This window comes from Mustela nivalis, assembly GCF_964662115.1.
Source record: "Mustela nivalis genome assembly, chromosome: 11".
NCBI classification, from domain to species: Eukaryota; Metazoa; Chordata; class Mammalia; order Carnivora; family Mustelidae; genus Mustela; species Mustela nivalis.
In genome coordinates, this window is record NC_139030.1 from 30353528 (window position 1) to 30371785 (window position 18258).

The 18258-nt window shown below is 33.1% G+C and overlaps 1 long non-coding RNA gene across 2 annotated transcripts; it reads left to right on the forward strand.

Moving 5' to 3' along the window:
- The first annotated feature begins 1533 nt into the window (after window positions 1-1533).
- On the forward strand, window positions 1534-17373 carry LOC309843852. 2 transcript variants are annotated; one of them, XR_014300373.1, is made up of 5 exons: window positions 1534-1677; window positions 2716-2755; window positions 4346-4434; window positions 9077-9171; window positions 17214-17373. It is a non-coding gene; the product is annotated as an uncharacterized lncRNA (long non-coding RNA). The 2 variants fall into 2 exon arrangements; XR_014300374.1 differs by lacking the exon at window positions 9077-9171.
- The last annotated feature ends 885 nt before the right edge of the window (window positions 17374-18258 follow it).

The window sequence follows — 18258 nt, forward strand, 5'->3', positions numbered from 1 at the left end:
GGTTGAACCCTCTGCCTTCAGCTCAGCTCATGACCTCAGGGTCCTGAGACTGAACCCCACTTCGGGCTCTCTGCTCAGCAGGAAGCCTGCTTCCCCCTCTCTCTCTGCCTGCCTCTCTGCCTACTTGTGATCTCTCTCTCTGTCAAATAAATAAATACAAATCTTAAAAAAAAAAAAGCACAATTTTATAACCCTTTTCTTAGACAGAACATAAACAGCATAAACAGCATAACAGCATAAACAGAACAAAACAAAATGAAAAATGATATTTGTGTGACAGATTAAGGTAAAGGGAAGACTGCCTGTGGTTCCAAACATCTGGCCCAAGGGACTTCAACAGCCCCCTGTCCCACACAGTTTCCTTAAAGGATAGGTTCAAACTTCCATACACCTGCATTCTGTTTGTGGCACTTGAGTATCTTCAGGCACATTCATTAAGAAGTTTTTAATAGAAGTTGGGACATTCTTTATGGATAGGTTCAAACTTCCATACACCTGCATTCTGTTTGTGGCACTTGAGAATCTTCAGGCACATTCATTAAGAAGTTTTTAATAGAAGTTGGGACATTCTTTATGGAGCAACTCAGTATTATTCCACTATGATTATCTATAATTCTATTTCACATTAAAAAAATAATAATAACAATGATTAGTGTTTGTGGAATGAGTTCAGCAAAGTCATCTCTACTTTGAAAATGAAGACCTTGCCTCTTCCAGAGTCTCTGAATTTACTTTATTTTGAAACGATTAAATGATTATAGAATATGATTTTATTTATTTTTTGTTTTGATCCACATTCTAAGCAATAAAATATTCAAATGAATACATTGAATAATATTTAGAAAAAGAAAAACCTTCTTTCTGAATTTATGATAGAAAAGTATCATCCATGTAAGTTTTACACTATTAGATAGCTTACTGGCACTGTATATATCTTTATATATATATATCTTTATATATATGTGTGTGTGTGTGTGTACATATGTATGTTCAAGTTTAATGGAAACAATAAAATGTGTATTATATATATAATAAGACATTAGTTTGTAGCTTTATAATATAGGAAAGGGAAAATAGGTAACTTTGAAAAGAAAGATCATGCTATTTTCTATTCCAGAAGATGTTATTTTGCTGATAAAAAAAAAGTACTGACCATTGGGAAGTGGAGGGGTTTAGATATAGAAATTACATCATTTTAAAAGGAGAGCAGCTTTAATAGTAAAACAGTACTCAAAATTAATAAAATTAATATACAAAAGAGAATGTAACTTTTCTCCTTTTTTGCATTTTTCTTGACTTTCCATATTTGAACATACTACTCTTACAACTAGAGATTATTTTGAATAGAAGATGAGAGAATAATGTGTCATTGCAAGGAAAGTGGTCAAGCCTTTCCAGTTGGCTCTGGCAGTGCACTACTATGTCCAGGGGACCTGGAATGTGCCATCTCACTGCTCCATGTGATTGCCATGCCACAACAGATCCTTTAATATAAATCTGATGCATATTTAGAAGCTAAGCACACTCAATTGAAAGTGCTTCCAGTGGTCTAGTGAGCTGCTAGCTAAATTGGAAAATATCAGTGGATTGTCTGTCCTTTACTTTGAAAACCTTAAATAAATTGGAGAAAGAGAAGCAGAAGTAGGACTCCAGAAAGAGTTGAGCAATATGACAGTGGTGAGTTTTACCTCCTGTCTCAGCAAAGTTTTTCCTGTCATTTTAGTTAGAATTTCTTCTCACATGCTTGACGCTTGTTCTGGTAAAAACAACTTTGTTATCCAAGTATCCCCCATATCCTTTATTTATCGTGCCTTTGTTCAGGAATTTCGTTTCCAGGTCTTATTTCTTTTTGTTTAAGTTTTGTTTTAAATTTGTTTCTAAGAATTTATAATATTGACTTTATTGATTTTATGATAGGATGCCTTGAGATGCTTATTAGGTTATAATTATAAAACTATTGTTATCAAAATGAATGATTTTTAAGGATGATATAGGCTCTATTTGCAGAATTTTAAATGCTTATTATTTTTTTCAACTCCTGTTACCAAAAAGAATTGAGTTTACTTTAAATAATGAACATCACTTAATTCCTAAAAATTACCTTGAATGTCGCCTATTTTTGTTTTGAAAGTTAAAATCATATGAATGAAATAGTTACGTGCAAGTTGTCTCTGATATTCTGAAGAGAGCTGAGGCTTTTGCTAAATTTTTCATCAATGTCATAAGTTCATGGGTAATTATTTTCTCAAACTGATAATAGCTGGAGAAAAAATCTAGAAAGAGAACCTCAGAAATTTTCTGACATTTGAGTTTGATATTTGGTCACAAACCAAGAATAGGGTAAGGAGGGATAAAAATGTCATCAATTTATTACTTTTTGAATATTTAAAAAGATATAAGAATGTTACTGACTGAATATTTTTTAGGATATATGAACATCATAAAAATAAACCCCAGACTTAAGATGGGGGTTAAGAGAAGAGTCATTGGTATATGGAGCAAGCAGTAGTGCCTCTTATACTAATAGAGAAAATATCTTCCTTGAAGAAGGAAGTGGATCTTCCTCTCCACCAGCCTCCTCTCCTCCATGTTAATTCTTAAAATGAGATTGGAGTCAGTTTGGTTCAGATGAGATGGTGTCTTATGTGGCTCAGACTATGACAACAAAATACCATAGACTGAGTGGTTTAAACAATGGAAATTTATTTCTCACAGTTTCTGAACCTGGGAAACCGAAGTGCCAAGTGCCAGCAAGGTAGATTTCTTTCCAAAGTCTCCTCTGGTTTGTGGGGAGCCACCATCTCCCTGTGTGCTAACTTGTCCTCTTCTTTGTGGGAACAGAAAAGCAAGTAAGCTCTTTGGTGTTCTTCCTTATAAGGGCACTAATCCCCTTAGAAAGGCCCACTCTGATGATCTCATCTAGCCCTAATCCTAAGGCCCTATCTTTCAATGCCATGACTCTGGAGTTTAGAGCTTCAATATATGAATTTGTGGGAGACATAAACATTGAATCTATAATAGACAGTGAGATAGTTATAAAAAAACAAAAATTTGTAAGTCTCAAATCTTATAGGAGCCAAGCAGGGCTATGTCCTAAGATGATGCCTGTGATGTTTAGTAAGTTCCTTTCTGTGTGATGAAGAGAGCACTGGCCTTAACATCTGTGCCAACTGAGTTTAAATTCTGTGGTATAATTTCCTAATTGTGTGGCTTTGAATGTTTAGTCTCTCTAAGGCTAAACATTCATGGGCAATAATTTTGACCTATTTGTTGTATAATGAAGTACAATAGAAGCAATGTACATTAATATGCTTAAAATAGTAAATACTCAATAAAATATTTCTAAAATACTTTTTAATGAACCCGATCCTACATGTTATTACACAAAAGAAATACACCATACAATTAAGAGACCATTAAGAAGATAACTGCAATTAACCACAGTTACCAGTCAATATACAAGAAAAGACATATCCTATCTTTTGATATTTCCTTTATTCCATTGAATTCTAAAGATGCTACTACATTAATATATGACCAAAAACCTGGTCCAGGAAAAGAAATATCTGTAAAGATATCATTATACATTTAAGTCACGTGCTAAGTAGATTTACAACTGGTAAGAAGGAACTCATCCAAAGAAAATTGTTTGCAAATATGACCTGTAGGATTATGGCATGATCATCTAAAGAAAACCATTTTTCTTGAGATTTCTACTATTTTATGTTTTTCTTGTTTTTGTTGGTGGTGGTTCATTTAAATTTCTTGACCCTCCTGAGTCAGATTCTTGGTATGTACCTCCCTTCTGGTGCAAATTTTCTTTACTATTCAATGAAGAATTAGAAAAACATACTAAAATACCATGACACAGAATTATGTCCTCATTTTTAGCAAACCTATCATCTGAGCAGACATGAATCTGTGTGTTCATGTCTAGACCTTTGTTTGATAAAAAGATAATAGCTCCATCTCATAACATGTTTTGCCATATTTATCTTACACATTAAAGTGAATTCCCAGAAGAAACCTGCATGAGTGGCTATTGATGAATCATTTCCAGTCACTCCATTGACTAGAGTAACCAAGATAAGATTTTGGAAATGAGTACCACCTAGAAGGAAGGTGGGCTGTAAAAATAGTTTTGGTCAAGCTTGAGCAATTTTAGTTATATCTATGAACTTAACAAATACAACTTAAGAAATATTGACTGCCTTCAACTTTAAATGAACTTTCAGCCTCCAAGTGCACAGTGTGATTTCCTGTCTTCCATTTCTTTTCCTCGTGTTTACTGTATTTTTTTCTTTTTTAAAGAACAAAATATACTTTTTCTTCTCTGTGTCTCCAGGTCCTAAAACTGAGAAACACAAGTCAGTCACATGGACCAGACTAGTTTCTTCAGTAAAACAGGATGCAGACTCTAATAAACAGATATAGGTAAGGATGATAGACTGGTGGGTGGGGATGTTGGATAAACAGAGAAATGGGTATGTCAACTCCTATCTGAATTGTGAATGAAATCATCATATAGCTGAGAATCTATGGAGAAACAAGCTAATTTGCCAACTGACAAAAGAAGTTCCAGGCTTTAGCAAAAGGTATAATGACATATAGGCAGTAGGACCTGTCCCATGATGTTTAACATCATGTCATAATGATATCACAAAACATAAAAAAAAGCTTTTCAAAAGATCAGATACATCATTTTACATCGTGGACTCCCAAAGAATGTAAATAGCTGCTTACCAATTTGAATTAATGTAAGTGCTGTCAGACAGTTACAAAGAGCAACGATAGTCTATTCGGATGGTCCTTAGTTGTGAATTCAATGGGACAGAGAGAAAGAATAAAAATTAATTGTGACAAAGACAGTTCTGGGTTTAGCATTTGGGCAGTGGTCTACATTGCACTTGACTCAAATGAATTTAGTATATCAGGTGGTATCAACAGGCTTGTTGCCCAAATTCATGTCAAATGATTCTTTGAAGATCTCAAAAATACAAACAAGGAGTCAAGGTGATCATTTTTTCTCTCTACTGCGGTAATATTACTAACAAGCATATTAAAATCTAGTGTTATTCATTTGTTTCACTTTTTTTTTTAACCTTCTCTTATTGAGGAGGGTTTTGAAATGAATACATTCCTCATAAGCATGATGCACCAGCAATTGTAGAGTTGAACTAATGTTTTCCGAAGTGACCAACACAAATAACAAATAAAAATTTGAGGGCCACAACACTGCACAATTCCAAAGGAACACTACTTACATTGTATTCTCTATTGTAAATATGAAATATGCTTGTACTCTTTTGAACTAAAAAATAAAAGGAACAACCTACTGGCCTACATTCTCACAATGTATGCAAATAGTCTGTTGTGAAATCATGCTCTGCCAGAGATTTTTAAACATAGATTGATCACATACTTATCTTTAGGATGACTTATCTAAAGCAGGTTCCACTCAAGGTCATAATGTCGTTATGGGGGGAATGGAGTGAATGAAAATTATTCATGGAAGGGAAAACAAAAGATATTTATATTTTATAAACCATCTTATTAGCTAGCACTCTTAAATATTTAAATATTTAATCACTCTTACCCCAGGGTAGGGAAGTCTTTTTTTGTTGTTGTTTTTTTTAATTCTATTTCTTACATAACTGGCCACTACACTTTCAATTAAATGTAATGTTCTAATACTCTTTTCTTTCTTTTCTCTTTTCTTCTTTCTCGTTATGAGTCATAGCAACCTGAGTCCTGTGACAAGACTGTCACCTCTGAGCTAAGCTGAGTAAGAGGAGACTTTCAGAATATGGATATGAAGGCATAATGGGCCCTTAGCATGCTTTCACCAATGCCAGTACAAAGATTCCTTGGCAGGAGAAAGTCAAGGAGGGGAAGAAAAAAAAAAAAAAAGAAACTACAGGTGTTTCACCTTTCAGATTTTTGTCATAGGGGACTCAGAAGCAGATCTAATGAAACCACCATATTCCCCATGGCCCTGGAGTGAGCCAGTAAAGTTGGGCTCAATATTTCTTGTTATCATTCCAATAATACTATCTTGGGAAGAGGATATTTCCAAGAAAGTATGTTCAATTCTGGAAATGCTAATGGGTTGGCAACTTTCCCCCAAGTCTTTCTAGCTGCAGGGAATGAATGAGGGCAGAGTGCAGCCAGTTACTGGGAGTACTTGCATTTCCTAACTCCTCCAAATTGCTTACCTACTAATCCCCAGTGCTTTGCTTTCCTGTGAAACGGGTCCCATTCCTGGGAATTTGAAATTGCTTTAATGGATAAAGTGGTGCCGGGGACATGCTATTACCTGTATTTGTGCATAAAACCCACATATATGCTTGCCCCAAATCAAACATTTGTTTTCCAACCAGAAAAGAGGAAGTAGATTCAGATTCAAGTTTCTTTAGGGACAAGATCATGCTGAGAGGCAAATGAATGGCCACTGTGGGGAATTTATTTCTCCTGCTGAAAAAGCAAAGGCTAATAATAATTGAGGTTGATTTGCAAAATGCACAGCTTTACAATAATCATATGATACCTAGTAATTTTGAAATTGAGGTAAAAAAAAGGAAGCACTTCAGAAGCCGGAATTATGAAAATCAAGAAGTTGCTTAAAATATTTGAGAGTGTGCTTAGAGAATCAAATGCCATATGCTTTATTTGCTTCTGAAGAGAAATCGTGTTTTCTGTTGGAACAAATTGCACACAGGTGTTTGATACAGAGTTTATAAGCTATCAAGAGGAGCCAGAATGTTTGGGGTTGGGGTAGGAGGTGTTAATTTGGGAAAGGTGGTATGAAGGATGGATGGAGAGAACAGAACAAGTAGGGGGAAAAAAGAAGTAAGTTTCTTAGCCATATTTGCAAACTGGGTGGAGCTGTTAGAACTGGAATTTACCACCTGAGGGCAAACCCACATTAATTTATGTAGTCAAATTAGAATTCTGCTTTTCGCTACTTTGCTTATGAGTTACTGGTGTAAGAGAAATAAGAAAAATAATAAAATTAACATATATAGTTGCCTGTTCCATATCTATTTCTTCCTATCATGTGGGAACTATAATAAAGCTAGGTTAAATTTCCTTTTCAATTACAGGTCTCAGTAGAATTAAGGATCACCCATTTCACTGATGAGAAAACTGAGACCAGTTCTAGTTGACTACAGAATGTGCAGACTGTGTATGTATCACAGATTGAGCCTCATACTGACAGACCCACAAACATAAGATCATTGGTGCCTGATCCATAAGTATCAATGTAAAAATCCCTCTGGGAAAATAAAAAATATTGTTTTGGAAATGGAATCTATAATGAAATATCACCAGTGCAAATTGACACAGGCTCATAAAGTTGAGTAGAAAGTTTGACATTTCAGAGTCATGTCCAGGATATCAAAAAAACAAAAACAAAAACTTTGATTAGAGAGAATGAGGCCCACTCAACTTATTTTAAGACACTACATTGACTTTTCTTACTAATAAGTAAATTGTCATGGTTTGGTCCTGGTGACACTAAAACATTGGAAGTTATAAATTTAGCTGTATTCAATAATATACCTTACTTAAGTAGGTTGTTTAAAATCATCAGAGTGACCCTTGTCAAGAGAGAGTCTCATAACTTGTCTGTATGAAATAGTCTGGGTTTCCCTTTAATCTCCCGTCAGCCTATCTTTCTAGTAAGGAAGGTCTCAGAAACAAAAAGTATTCAGAACAAGAATGTTACCTTTTTAAAAACTCTGAAAATATATTTTACAAACACAATCGAAGCAGTTGAATATTATAGTCAAGGAATTATCTACAATAAACAAAAATTAACCATTGTAATTCCCATAATTTCTTTATTTATGTTAAATTTCTTTAATTCCAAAATAAATTTGTCTATTATCTCTGAGTGTAAATGTTTAAATATTCAGAGAAGGTCTGAATAAATACTAAATTATTGAATTAATTTTCATTGGCTTTATTTTGGAAACTAAGTACAAAAATTCAGGTTTTGTGTTTTATTAGAGATAAATTTATGAAAATTAAGCAACAAAAGATCCAGCTTTAGAAAATTCTTTGACAGTTCCTTTCTGAAATTAATCAATAGGGCTTTTATTTTTTTTTTAAAGATTTTATTTATTTATTTGACAGACAGAGATCACAAGTAGACAGAGAGGCAGGCAGAGAGAGAGAGGGAAGCAGGCTCCCTGCTGAGCAGAGAGCCCGGGGCTCGATCCCAGGACCCTGAGATCATGACCTGAGCCGAAGGCAGCTGCTTAACCCACTGAGCCACCCTCAATAGGGCTTTTAAATCCTAACACAGACAACACTTTTGCTAGCTGATAACTTTTACCGAAGTCAATGTCACAGAAACCCAATGTAAAATATCTCTTCACAGTGCATTAAATAATAAAGTCATTGGTGGGTTTTGAAGGGAAGCCCTGATAATTGGTTTGAATAATCTGAAAATTCTGTTTGGTAAACTTAATTTGACTTACATCCTATCCATTTTTGACAGGATATTATAATCGTAAGAACCAGAAAAATTTGAAAGCATTAAGGGATATAATACACAACTTTAGACCTGGGTTGCTAGTGGTATTTAAACCTTAAACAAACCCAAAACTCTATAATATTTATTTTTTTGTTCTGATTGTAGCTACTCGAAAATATGTGTGGAGGTAGAGCAAGGGGGTTGAACTATAGTGATCTGTTACTGGTAAATTCCCAAACTGGATGACTCAGTAGCATATAACCAGCCCAATCTGTACCAATTTTACAAACATAAGGGCTGCTGCTAATTACAGCATATATAGTCCAATAATAAGAAGAGATATTTTTAAACAATAATTTTAGTCTCTCCATTTAATTGTTTGTCTTTATTTTCTTCAAAAACTTTATTTATTCCATTGCAAATGGATAGAATTTCTTTCTCTTCTCACAGATTTGTAACTTTATTTACAAGAGTTTAAAACATAGTTAAAAACATAAGGGAAAATTGCTTAATCTGGGCAATTTGGCAATATTGTACAGTAACAAAATAAGCACTGAAATATGCAAAAATGTCTTTTTTTCCCCCTTGTAACAGATCGCCTATTTGAAAATAATTAACATAAGGTCATAATGGATTACTACTTTGTTCATCATATTTTTTATTAAGGATTAGTTCTGAAGGAACTGGAGGTAAGGTGGGGAATTGGAAAGATTTTTCTTTTTTTAAAAATAATTTTCGGGACACCTGTGTGTCTCAGTCGGTTAAGCCGCTGTCTTCGGCTCATGTCATGATCCCAGGGTCCTGGAATTGAGTCCCACATAGGGCTCCTTGCTCAGTGGGGAGCCTGCTTCTCTCCCTGCCTCTGCCTGCTTGTGCTCTCTGTCTCTCTCTCTCTCTCTCTCTGACAGATAAATAAATAAATAAAATCTTAAAAAAATAATTCTCTCAGATAACCAATAATAGCTAGAAACTTTTTCATAAGAATTGGATTGCTAATTTTCATTATAATTATTACTAATGAAAGTCTTAAATATGTACTTTTGAGATACCTAATAACTCCTTTCAATTTTAATGTGTTCCTTGTGTATTTTAATATTACTGAGTAGAATTATAACTTCTCTTTTGTTGACTGATTATTTCTGTTTTAGGAAAATAATTTAGTGATCTTCAAAGCCAAAGAATTTGACAATCTAGCTCAAGTTCATAAGATCTTTATTTGCTACTTAAAACTAAGTTCCAAACCTAAGGTATACCATTATAGATGTACTTCACAGAGGCAAACAGATTTCATGAAAAAAAAAATTTAAAAACTAAAAACACAGCATGAGAAATCAATTTTGGAGTTTTTTTCAACAGCTATGTTTTAGCAACAATAGATATGAGTGTATATTGAAGACATTAATTATTCAAAAAGAATTTTCAAACTGGTGTTAGGCCAGAAGAGAAAACAGACCAATATGGGGCCACAGTTGGTTGATTCAATATAACAACACTGAGATGTGCTGGTGTTGACATAATGACATCACCACTTTCTTGGGACCAAACATTTGCAAGGTGGCAGACCTAGACTAATGTCATCAGAAAATACCTGATCCATAAAAACCAACTTTTTCAGTGTCTACAACTGCATTTCTGTCCATTCACGTCACTGGAGTAGAGGATCCATGTAAATGCAAGTGGCATTGCAATATTAAGTTTAGGGTGTTATAGGTAACTAGGACCAAATCTCCTGGTTGACAATGAAAGTTCTACTCAAGTATTAATTAAAACTGTCCTTCCCTCCTTCCTTCTTCTTTCCTCCCTTCCTTCTTCCTTCCTCCCTTCTTTCCTATGGACTCTGTTGTGCCAGAATTTAATGATATAAAATGGTAAGATGTGGAAAGAGTTGTATAAATTGAATAATTTTCCATTTCTGTGACTTCTTTTGGGTAGATATATTATAATTGTACAGATAGGGATGTAGAATTTAATTTTTAAAATACAAAATTTTTTAATACTTTTTAAAATGTACATGCAAAAATGAAAACATGAAACTTGAAAAATTGTCTTTTAGACCCTGTCAGAGCTATTGGGTCAGAGCACTTTGGGTGGTGTCAGGTTAAAATACGTGACATAATAGTGATTAAAGATCCACAACTAATACAAATCTGATTCAAGCATCCCCAACTGACAATGTTTTATCCCTTCTAGATACCTGATTCTTTGATCTCTGCATTTGCATTTGTTCTAAATGCATCAAGACAGAAAACCTTGAAATCTAAAAGGAAGAATAAATTATATAACCAATTAATACTAATTGTTCTGTGTTTAGTATTTATCCATCCATTTTCAAGGAAATATTGCTATTATTCACACACCCTGAAAACACAGATGGGCAAGTCAACAACATCCATGTTCAGATGAATTTTATTTTATAAGGTAGGAAGCTAAATATTTTATGGGAAGGGCAATAATCTATTCACTGAAAGATGTAGGCAGTTTTCTTTAGGAACTTGGTTTGTTCTGAGTTGGGTAAGTTATCAAAAGCAGAAAAAAGTTGACAATCTACTTGCAGCCATAATTTAAAATTCATACCATTTCCTTCTCAATCATTACAAAAAACATCACTCTGTGCAAGGTTCTACAAGTAAAAGTTCTTTCATTTGGATGGCCTTAAGAGAGTCTTGCAATGCCAGATGGTTTGGTTAATTACAAAATTAAGCTTTATGCTATTGAGACATAATTTCAGTGAATAATATTTTCCAGACAGAGTTTAATAAGCAGTTTGTGGTTGAGTAGCCTTTTGCCCAAAAAAGGGAACCAGGTCTCTGTGACTACCTTCTACATTCAGAGAGCCTGAGTGTAGAGGATGTTAACTTGACTACCCTAGGAACTGAGTTCCAGTAACCTTATCAGAGCCTAACAGAGTGACCCCACCCTAGATGTTGTGAAAGAAGGACTGTTGAAATAGCACCTGGCATTTCACCCTGAACTCCTGTAACACTTGCTGATTCACTGACCACAGTCAGGGGAAAGTACACTGGATGTTCAGCTAGCCTTCCTGGGTGAGTCCTTCTGGTAAACATGGACTCATCTGAGAAATCACAGGTTTTTAACATTCACATACAGAAACTTTGAATTTTTTCTGAAGTGTGGTAAAGTGAATCAATTTTTCAAAAGTTGAAATTTACAAAGATTAAAACTAGAAATCTAAATCTTTGTAAAGTGAATACCCTTTACAATCATGCATACTTTCATTATTGTTGTTTATCTATTTCTTACTGAAAATTAGCATCTGGTATGATTATAAGGATTATCAACATCTGGTGTGATCAGAAGTTTGATTTTGGGTAAACAGATTTTCTCCAGATAATTTGGGAAAAAAGTCTTTGACTTTACTTGACTAACTTGAATGGGTTAAAAGAAAAGAGATTTCATGCTGAAGACACCAGTCATGACATTCTAGTTTTAAGAATTAGTATCTGATCTGAGTAGAACCACATAAGACTTATTTTAATCTTTAAGAAATTAGAAAGTTGGGGATATATGCAATGATCTATGTGATTTTATTTTTGTGGCTTTTTTATATGAATGTTTAGGAAAATAGTTGTAGACATACACATAAATACTAAATTTATGATGGGACCAACCTATACACTAGTGTTGCTTGTTCTTCATGAAACAAGCAAACAGAAATTGAGCTAATTTTTCCCACCAATAAATTGTTGCCTCTTTTTACTAAGTGAAAACAATGTAGGAACATTCAGAAGTAACTAGATAATAAATTAGCTGTTACCTAGAAAAACATTCAAATAATTATCTCACCGTAAAATTCTCCTGTTTGATTCCCTTCATCGTATCTTCAATAGCTTTTTGAAAATGTTAGTTACATGATGGTGTAATCATGTCTTTTTCACCCTTATTTCACTACAGGAAACTTTATCATAGTGTATAGCAAATATTTAATGGCAAGTTTAAAAATCAGTAAATGACTAGATTCAAACTTCTTAGAATATGGTTATCAAAATTTGCTTTAATATTTTTTTTAATTTTTTAAAGATTTTATTTATTTATCTGACACAGAGAGAGATCACAAGTAAGCAGAGAGGCAGGCAGAGAGAGAGAGAGGAGGGGAAGCAGGCTCCCCACTGAGCAGAGAGCCCGAAGAGGGGCTCGATCCCAGGACCCGGGGATCATGATCCGAGTCGAAGGCAGAGGCTTAACCCACTGAGCCACCCAGGCGCCCCTGGTTATCACAATTTAAATCAACCCAGTTCTAGCTACTTGTGTAAATATTGTTTAGCTGATATAATTTACAGATTACAAATATGCTTATTTTTTATTAGTATGTTCAATTAGCCAGCATATAGTACATCATTAGAAAAATACACTATTCTTAATGGTGATAGCACAGAGTATGGTCTAATAACCTAAGGGAAGAGTTGTGATAAAAGACAAAATTTATTAGAGAGTCATCACAAAAGTAAAGAAGCCACAATTTTTTTTTATTATTTTAATTAACCTATAATGTATTATTTGTTTCAGGGGTACAGGTCTGGGATTCATCAGTCGTACACAATTCACAGCATTCACCATAGCACATACCTTTCCCAGGGTCCATCCCTCAGCCACCCCATTCCTCCCAAACCCTCCCCTCCAGCAACCCTCAGTTTGTTTCCTGAGATTAAGAGTCTCTTGTGCTTTGTCTCCCTCTCTGGTTTCATCTTGTTTCATTTTTCCTTCCGTTCCCCTATGATCCTTTGTCTTGTTTCTCAAATTCCTCATAACAGTGAGATCATGTTACTTGTCTTTCTCCGATTGACTTATTTTGCTTAGCATATACCCTCTAGTTCTATCCATATCATTGCAAGATTTTTTTTTTAAATTAGAAGCCACAATTTCTATTATTAGAATATTTTTATAAGTTAGTGGGGGAGTGAATGAGAAAAGTGAATCAGCATTTATTGGGTCCCCCTTTATATGTGTTATATATATTTCACCTAAATAAAATTGGTAAAAAATAAGGATACCAAGCATCAGAACAATTGTTAAATTATTCAGAACCGACAGAAGATACTAAGTCTTACCTTTTGTAGATATGTTTTTTGTTGGTATGCTTAATGTTTTAAATCAACTATATTAATGTATAATATGCATAAAATAAAATTAGCATATGGAAAAAAATGTGCACATGTGTAACCACTACAATTAATATAGGATATTTTCTTTGTGTCCCAAACTAGTCAATCCCTTTTTCCTAGTCAACTTCAAGAAACCACTGCTCTTCTTTATGTCACCATATTACTTTGCTTCATTTATATTTTTTCATCAGTGGTATCATACAGTATGTATTTTTTAGTGTTTAGCTAATTTCACTCAGCATAGTGATTTTGAGATCCATCCATGTTGCATTATATATCAGTAGTCACCCCTCTCTTATCCCTGAGTTCCAATTAATTCCATGGTCCTCCACCATATGGATTTACCAGCTTATTTATTCATTTATCTGCTCATAAAACTTTAGGCTGTAGTTTTTGAATATTATGAATAAAGTTTCTTTCTTTTTTCTTTTTTTGGGGGAAGGAATTTATTTATTTGAGAGACAGAGCACATGTACAATTGGGGGAGGGGCAGAGAGAGAAGGTGACTCTCTGCTGAGCAGGGAGCCCAATATAGGGTTCCATTTCAGGATCCTGAGATCATGACCTGTGTTGAAATGGAGAGTCAGATGCTTAACCAGCTGAGCCACCCAGGCACCCCTAAAGTTTCTTTGCATATTCATTTAGAAGTTGTGTGTGTGTGTGTACATATGTTTTCATTTATGTTAGCTAAATACCCAGAAGTGGGTAGGTCATATGAAAAGTGTTGTTTTAATTTTATAAGATTTTGGCAAACTATTCTCCAAAATAGATGAACTTCCCTCAGAAATGTATAAGATTTCTGGTTGCTCTAAATTTTCACTATGCTTGATTTTCAGGTTTCATTTTTTGTTGTATTTGCTTGTTTGTCTTTGGTATTCCTTTGGGTATGCAGAGATTTTTATTTTGTTCAGATTTGTAATTCTTTGGTGAATAACAATCTTGGTCATATTGCCATATGCTTACTGGCCATTTGTATTTCTTCTTTTGTGAAGTGTTATTTCTCATACTTCATCCTTCTAAGCATTCTTTGTCTCTTTAACTCTGAGTATAAAATTTTGTCAGATACATATACATTGTGAAAATTTTTCTCTAGGCAATAATTTTTCTTTTTCTTTTCTTACCAATGCTTTTTGGGGGAACAGCATATTTTATTTTCTCTAAGTTCAATTATCATTTTTATTTAATGATTAATGAATTTTTCCTATCAAATACATATTTACTTGCCCTAAGGCTATGAAGAATTTTTTTTCTTATGTTTTCTAGCAGAGTTTTATAATTTAATCTTTTCCATTTAGTTCTGTGATCTGTTTTGGATTAATTTTTCCACATGTGGTTAAACAAAAAAGTTAAGACGTACCTCTTTTTTTTTTTTTTCCCCACTCGGATATCCAGGTTTTCCAGCACATCTTTTGAAAAGAGTGTTTTCCCCATTGAATTACCTTGACACCATTGTCAGAAATCAATCAACCCTACAGATATTCTATTAGATTGATGAATCTCCATTATCAACATCATGTTATCATGATTATCTTATCTTTTTAGAGAGATGTTAAATCAGGTTGTATCTGTCCCCCTAACATTGGTCATCTTTTCAAGGTTGGTTTGGCTATTCCATATCCTTTACCTTCAGAATCAGCTTTTCAAATTACACACACACACACACACACACACACACACAATGCCTGTTGAAATTTTTATTTGGTTTACATTAAGTTGATAGAACAATCTGGAGCACAATGCCTGTTGAAATTTTTATTTGGTTTACATTAAGTTGATAGAACAATCTGGAGAACTGGCATCTTAACAATTATTCTTCCAAAGCATGGAACATTTAATTACTTAATAGCTTTGGGATACATTTTTTTCACATATTTTGTTAAATTTATCCATTTTTTAAATTTTTTTGAGATTTTAATTAGTTTTAAATTTTATTTTTCTGATTATTCATTGCTAAATTATAGAAATGCATTGATTTTTTTTGTATATCGACCTTACTTCCCATTATCTTAGAAATTATTAGTTCTAGTGGTAGTTTGTAGATGCCTAGGATATGTACAAGAATATCCTTTCTCCAAGGAAATACAGTATTATTTCTCCAGGCTCACTACGTAAGTATTTCATTTCTTTTTCTTGTATTAATATGCAAGGTAAGGCTTCCAGTATTTTAATTAATACAAGTAGTAAGATGAGTCATTTTTGCCTATTTCAGTCTTAAAAGAAAGCATATAGTCTCTATATTCTTAGTGTAAATAATATAAATACCATATACATTATAATAATATAATAATATATTATATAATATAATATATATATTATATAATATATAATATAATAATATAATACCATATACATTATCTTAGTGAATGTTCCATGTGTACCTGGAAAGAATATGCATTTTGTTTTTTTTCTTTTTTTAAGATTTATTTTATTTATTTTTTGAGAGATAGAGAAAAAGCATAAGTGTAGGGAAAGGGACAGAGAGACATTACCTCAAGCAGACTCCACCCTGAGTGTGAGTCTCCATCTCAGTGGCTTGATCTCAGAACCCTGAAATCATGAACAATCGAGTCCAATGCTCAACTGACTGAACCACTTAGGTGCCCCTCTGTATTTTGGTTTTGATGGTGGAAATGGCAGTGTCCTTTAAATGTTAATTAAGTCAAGTTGGTTTTTAATATTATTCACATGTTTATTTATACTGTTTTTTCTACTTAAACTATTAATTTCTTTTTATTTTATTTTATTTTTAAGTAATCGCTACACCCAACATGGAACTCAAACCCACAATCCTGAGATCAAGAATTGCATAATCTACTAACTAAGCCAGCCAAGAACCCATAAACTAGTAATTTTTGAGACAAAAGTATCAATATCTCCAAATAGAATTGTTTCAGTTTCTTCTTTCATTTATATCAGTTGTTGCACATTTTTTGTGAAGCTCTGTTACCAGATGACTACACACATTTATCATTCTGATCAATCTTCTTGTCTCTGGTATTAGTCCTCATCCTGAAGTCTTACCTACATGATATTAATATAGTCACTTCATCTTTCATGTAGTCAGAGGTTGAACAGTACATGTTTTTATTCTATTTCATTTAAATTACCTGTGTTTTATGATTAAAAACCATGTATTATAAATAGTATATGATTGGTTCTTCATTTGCTCTACCGTTATAATCTCTAATACAATGCTTGGATTAATGCAATTATTAATATGTTTACATTCAAAGCTTCTGTTACTATTTGTTTTCTAGTTGACTTATCTTTACTTTGTTTCTATTTTTTTCTTTTTTCCTTATTTTGAACTATTGAGCATTTTTAATGATTTCATTTTATTTACCCTGTTGGCTTATAAGATTTACTTTTTGTTTTAGCTTGTTAATAATTGCTCTAGAGGTATAATACACATCTTAAACTTACCACAGTCTATGTACAATATTATAATACTCCATGTAGAATAGACTAATATTTTAGGGGTAAATATCTAGCCTTTCTTTGTTGTTTTCTTGTTTTATATATCTCACCTCTATATATTTTATAAACCCCAGATATACTGCATACTTTTGCTTTGAATATTTGATTGACTTTACTGCATTTTCTATTTTCAGAAATTTTCTTGTGGATTGATGCTACTGTGACTTTGGTGCAATGTTTGACATATGACCAATCCATCAAGAGTGAAATGATGTTAAAATTCTTACTACTTTTTATTGTCTTTTGGATATATCAGAGTGATGTGCATGAGAGTAATATATTTAAATTTCCCAATATGATAGCAAAATTATTCATTTTCATTTTTTCTTATAGTTTTGTCCATTTTTGAAGTTTCATTTTGGGTATGTACTTGTTTAGAATTGCCTTTACTTCCTGCTGAATTTAATCTGATACTAATATAGCTATAACAGTTTTCTTATAGTTAATATTGAACAAATATATCATTTCCTATATTTTACCTTTAGTATTTTTGTGTTTTTACTTTAACATAAACTGTTTAAAACCTTAAAAAAAAACCTACCTGATAAACCTTCTTTTAAAATTGATGTAGTTACAAATTACTTAGATTTATATTTTGTTTAGAACTGTCTACAATTTTAAATGTTACTACTTTTATTGGTTTTCTTTTTTTTTAAAGATTTTATTTATTTATTTGACAGAGAGAGATCACAAGCAGGCAGAGAGGCAGGCAGAGAGAGAGAGGAGGAAGCAGGCTCCCTGCTGAGCAGAGAGCCCAATGTGGGACTAGATTCCAGGACCCTGAGATCATGACCTGAGCCGAAGGCAGCGGCTTAACCCACTGAGCCACCCAGGCGCCCTATTGGTTTTCTTTTTAATCCACTTTTGGATTGGTTGATATTCCTCTCATCTCTATCTCATTATATTTTTTTCTTATTATTTTGGAAATTATAGTTTTCTTTTCCTAGAAAATCTCAACAACATATGAATTCAACTAAACAAAATCTAGGGCTAATATTTTTTAACCTCTTCTCAAATAGTATAAATACTTTAGAATTATTCTTCAATTAAAAACACCCTTATTAGATTCTGTATTATTGTGATCCAATATTTTATCTTTCTTTTTATCTATAGAAAGTAAATAACATTGGTGTTTTTGTTTTTGACATTGGTATTGTTTCATGTAGTCAATTTTTTTCA